This window comes from Notolabrus celidotus, chromosome 23 (genome assembly GCF_009762535.1).
Source record: "Notolabrus celidotus isolate fNotCel1 chromosome 23, fNotCel1.pri, whole genome shotgun sequence".
Lineage (NCBI taxonomy): Eukaryota > Metazoa > Chordata > Actinopteri > Labriformes > Labridae > Notolabrus > Notolabrus celidotus.
The window spans coordinates 4,154,906-4,160,905 of NC_048294.1; positions in this window are offsets into that span (position 1 = coordinate 4,154,906).

Sequence of the window (6,000 nt, forward strand, 5' to 3'; positions counted from 1 at the left end):
GCTCACATTCAACCTTTTTTGGTCCCTAGTTGATGTAATAATTAATATTTCTTCTATATATAAGTTGAAATGTCTCTCCAGTTCCAGATCTATGACGAAATCCCGCCTCCAGAGTTTGTAGTCTGCCGCTCTGCAGGGCAGATGTTGCTCATTCTGAAGCAAACACCATCAGGAATCAAATGGACCATTTCAGAGCACTCTGTCTTTGTCTGTGTCACTCGCCCAGGGAGAGAGAGCGAGAGAGAGAGAGAGAGTGGCGGTCTGTGAATGATTTGCATAACTACATGTTCTTGTTGAGATGTCCTCATGTGATTAGAGACCCTGATGAACATGTTCTGACTGATTCATTGTGGCAGGATGGTTGGTGGTTACAACAGAGGAAGTAATGTTTAAACTGTTTGTGTACTACTTTTTGTGATTTGGCGTCCCATGAGCGGTTGATTTACGCCTGTCGGATAAAAAGCGACATCCAAGTCACGGCTGATGTGAACACTGAAATCCTTTCCAACAAAATCGCTGACTGTTCCTTTAATAACAATACAGTCTGTATGTGAAAAGCTTTGTTCGCATCATTAAAACATTCCCTGTTTATAGTACTTAAACTTTATTGTACTCTAAATGGTTGTAACTAGTCACACACCCTGTTTTAGCCAGGATTTATTCCATCATAAAACACTAATGAATAACTGTTTCATAATATAACACAAAAAATCAAGGTTATTTATCTGGGAAGACATAATACAAACCACAAAACAATACAAGAGGACAATAAATGTGATGATAAACACTCAATATTTTGTGTATAAAGCTGAGTCATGTGTTATGTTTTGAGACCACCCTGTCCAAGAACATCAATAATCATTGTTATAAAACACCAATGCATGAAATTCGAGGAGAAATAATATTCTGTTGCAGTTTTTTAAAAGCTAAGGCTGCTTGAGGTTATGATGGTCTGGGAATTCTCTTCTCTCATTGGTCAACAAGACATCTAAGGAAAAACAGTCAGTATTTCAGGCGTAAAAATGTGAATGTTCTTATTTGATTTTTAACCCTCCTGTTATGTTATGGGTCAAAGTGATCCATTTTAGAAGAAGAAGAACGTACTTTATTAATCCCCAGGGTGAAATTCAATTTTTTTCAGTCATGCTACACGCACAGTTTTGGTATGTACATACAAATGAACAGACATGCAGTGGACATGCACTTAGGGAGAGATGTCAGAGTGAGGATGCTGCCATCAACCAGCGCAACCCAAGCAGTTGGGGGTTCGGTGCCTTGCTCAAGGGCACCTCGGCAGTGCCCAGGCAAGTGAACCACCACCTCTCCAGCCACCAGTCCACTTGCCAAACTTTGTCCATACTGGGACTCGAACCGGCGGCCCTTCGGTTCCCAAGTCAAGTCCCTATGGACTGAGCTACTGCCGCCCCCAAAAGTTCAAAAATAAAAATAAAAATAAAAATTGCTAAAAGTATTATTTCGCATTTCTAATGTCACAGTGGATGAAAGGCTAGTGGTATTCAGAGGTTCCTTCCATTTTAGGCAATATATGCCTTCCAAACAAGCTAAATGCAGCATAAAAACCTGGGCAGTATGTGACAGAAGAGATGTCTTCTGTGTTAATTTATCAACATCACTTCATAAAAATCTAAAAAATCAAAATGTAAAATAAAATAAACAAAAATCTATGTCATGTAAAACCATTGTATTTATATTTAGGGCTTTCCTATGTAAATTAAAAAAAGTTTTAACATGAACTTTAATGTAAAATGAGTGAGTTACCCTCATTGAACCATGATCTGTGAGGATTAAAACACCAATGGACTAAATCTAGATTTAAATGGTTAGTAATGGAGTTAAAAATTAGATTAAAAAAAATGTGTATTGTGATTTTTTGAGGTTCTGACATTTTTGGATAATTAAACATGCCCCGGGTCAAACTCAAACAGGACCATTATTGCTGATCCTGAGAAACGAACATAACAGGAGGGTTAAACAAAAGCGGTGTGTTCTTGCATTATTTGAGGCAAAACCTCATTTTGACTTACTTTTAAGTACAAAAGGTGATCAATGGCAGTCACCTGCACAAAATCTCAAGTGTTTATAACCCCGAACCTGCTAGAAAAAGCAGCATCCCTTCTTCTTCGAGTCCATGTAGCGTATTTTATTCACCAGGGACAAACAAAAGCTGTTTGTCAAAAAGAGAAACCACCCAAAAAGTGTCGATTGGAAACCGCCAATTCATCCCAAAATACTCCCGCCCTCCCTCCCTCCCGCCCTCCCCCCACGCTTTGCTAAAAATGAACAAGTCCATTCACCACCCATCACCATTCATCTCAATAGTCTGTGGAGGGAGGACGTCATTACGCGCCAACAACATGCGTCGGTGCGGTCAAGTGCCACGCGCTCGGCCTCTCTTCCGTTAAGCAGATAAAAGGTGGCATCTGTCTTTATTGTGCGGGTAAATCCCCCTCCGCCATTGACCGCGGACACTTCACATGTTGATGAGGAGGAGGACGTATAGACGGAGGCCCCCGCTGCTTTTGTTCCCCCCCGAGAAGGAGGGAGGGAGTTTTATGCAAATCAAACAAACCGTTTGTGATTTCCATCTAAGCAGACAAGTAATTATAGCATGTTGGTCAAACTGCCAGAGCGGGACTTTTGTTCCAAGGTTGGACAGAATACGGACCAAACCCTTAAAAATGGAATGATTTGCCAATGTTTAAGAACCGGAGAGTCCTTTTCTCCATCTCAGAGTCGACTCAGTCTGAGGTGTTTTGGAAAATCCCAATTTTTGAATGAGCTTTACAATGTAAACTTACGTGATTTACATTTTAACAGGCGGGTCATTGTTTCAAGTTGGTTAAACTGCCAAAGATGGACTTTGGTTTTGAGATTTGTTGGGGAAAAAAATGGATTCCCAAATATTTAAGTCACAGCTAACTAGGAAAGTTGTTGTTTTTTTACTCCTACCTTGCTATCACACTGTGCTATCTTACTGAAAGCCTTGTTCTGATGAAAGACAAGAAAAAGCAGAGTTCTTCCTCCAGAGTTTCATCTACAAACTCAACATTAAAAAGTTGCCCTGACATTTTTCCCCCTAAAAATGACAAATGATTTTAATACACGTTAGCATGTTTGACAAAGTTAGCCACTACCTAACTCACCAGATAACTGCAGCTTTGAAGTTTGGTGTCTTAGAGAAAGAATCATTGTTTTTAATAAGAGACAGAAACTTTGATTTAAACCATCTGATGTTGATTCTATTTTATAATATTAATAATAATTTTATTTGTAGAGCACTTTTCAACACCAGGTTACAAAGTGCTTTACATGGGCAGCAGAATAAAACAGGCAGATCATGAAAACACACAAGTCAAGATAAAGAAATACAATTTTAAAAGACATAAAATTCCCCTAAAATAACTCTTAAAGGCTGATTTATACTTCTGCGTCGCCCCTACGCAGCAGGGGCTGACGCGGACATGAGCCCCACATACTTGTGCGTCGGTGTGTCCGTGTCGCACAGCAATTCTCCTCCGAAACGCTTGAGGGCAGTGTGGTCTCTCTGATAGCCGGTCGCCTGCTTCCGGTCCTGCTACGATCTCTGTTTACTTTTCCACAGAGTTTCAGAGCGTGTTATGTTAATCTACAGCTGATACACGTTGCTGTTTATCACACAGACATGATTACATGAAGAAAAGAGAGGAGGAGATGAAAAACACGGCCGATGTGCGGCCGATGTCCGGGATCCCGGAAGTGCTGTGAATGCGGGAAAGACAAAGCCGTCGAGCGGACCAATCACAGAGCTTGCGGTCCGCGTCGGCTCTACGGGGAGTTACATTTTGGAGGAGGTGCACGTCAGCTACGTGCGTAGGCCTCTGCGTAGGTACGGGAGCTACGCGGACCCCCGGCGTAGGGTACGCCATCGATTCAACGCAGAGGTATAAATCAGCCTTAAGGAATAACATTCTTTTAAAAGATATTTTTTAAGACGGTTAAAATAAAATAAAGTCAAATAAAATTCAGATAAAATCTGGGAAGGCTCTGCGGTAAAAGTATGTTTTAAAAAGGGATTTAAAAGAGCTCTTACTCATTTTAACTCCCATAACTCATCATGGAGAAGAGAGGAGAGACAAAAAGAAGACAGACAAGTTTAATTCCATTTTGTTTTATTATTATTTTTGTCAGAAATCAACAAACTAGCCAATATTTCCTAAGAATGACAGACATTTCCAAACAGGAAGCTCATTCAACAATATTGCTAAGAAGGTAACACAGTGGCTTATTTTGTAAGTTACCTGGGTAGCTAATCGAACAGTTAGATATCAATCTGGCACAACTGTCTGTCATAACAGATAAGCATCACTTTTTAAATTATAAAATACATTTGTAAGCAAAGCAATGCAGCAACTGGCGCAATTATTTTCAGATCGTTTGAGCTATTTTCTTCTGATATTGACATCCTCTTGATATTCTCCTGCCTGCTTTGGAACCGTCTTTTTAATGTCCCCTATATTTCAACCGGTTTTTCAAGTAGAACAAAATTATCAATGGATTTCCCAATACTTAAACCATTCGAAGTTGCTAGGCCAGCTGCAATATGAAGTCATTTTTAGAACTCAATGCTTCTTAACAGGCTTTACAAAACAACTGTTGGTGATGTCCATTTAAAAGACAAATTGCTGGCTGGTCAAACTTCCAAAATCTGACATATTTATTTAGAGGCTGGACAAGAGAAATAAATAAAACCTGACTTCCCAAATTTAAGCTCTGGAAACATTTTTCCCCCTTGAGTTACTAAGAAGTGTTTTGGAAAATTCCCCATCTTTCAACAGGTTTTACAACAAAAACTGTTTTTGATTTATACTTCAGCCAATAAACAACTATTGTGTATTAGTCCAAGCCCCAGAGGCTGACAAAAAAGCAGCAAGACATGTACCAGTGTAACTGATTTCCCAATATTCAAGTTCTATTCTCACACCGAGTTGATACCAGATGAAGGAGTTTGGGAAATTCTCTTGAAATCTATCTCTACTCTGTATTTCAGCAGGCTTTTCAAAAGAAAACTGTCTGATTCCAACGTCACCAGACTCATGTTTACATATCAGACAAAAAAAATGGCTGGACCTAATAAAACTGATGGATTGCCCAAATTTCAGCTCTGGAAACTTCTATTTTTACTCCCCTGTTGGATACAACAGACAGTGTTTTCGGAAAATTGCCAATATTTCAAGAGGTTTTCCAAGAAAAACTGTAATTGACGTCAGCCAACAAATAGCACCACGTTGAACCAAATACCAGGGCTAGATTTTTTGTTCAGATAAAGAGGAAAAAAGTGACAAAACCACAAAGAATTTCAAGGACTTTCCAGTAAACAAACAATCTGAAGGATGTTGGCAAAATTCCCCAGAATTCAACAGGTTTTACAACAAAAAATGCTTTTGATTGCTATTTCAGCAAATAAACAACTGTTGTGTGTTGGTCCAAGCCCCATGGACCGACAAAAAAGCAACAAAACCTGTACCAATGTTTTTTTTTATTAAAGTGATGCTTAACGATACAAGACAGGTGAGAGACATGACAATACATGACAGGAGAATTATGGCCAAGCTGTCGTCTTTGATGAACATTTCTTTTCTTGTTAAATTTCTTGTTCTGTACACCTTCTTGTTTGCTGCTGTAACTCCATGAATTTCCCCGTTGTGGGACGAATAAAGGAGTATCTTATCTTGTCTCAGAAAGTGTTTGGTAAGTATTATTATTGTATTTCAACAAGTTCTTCAAAAGAAAACTGTTGTGTCTAATTTCCACGTCACCAGACTTGTGTTTGGATATCAGACAAAAAAAATGGATGGACCCCCTTGAAACTGATTTTTTAAGCTCTGGAAACTTCTATTTTTACTCCCTTAGTGGATACAATAGACAGTGTTTTGGAAAACTGCCAATACTTCAAGAAGTTTTCCAAGAAAAACTGTGTTTGACGTCAGCCTACAAATTGAG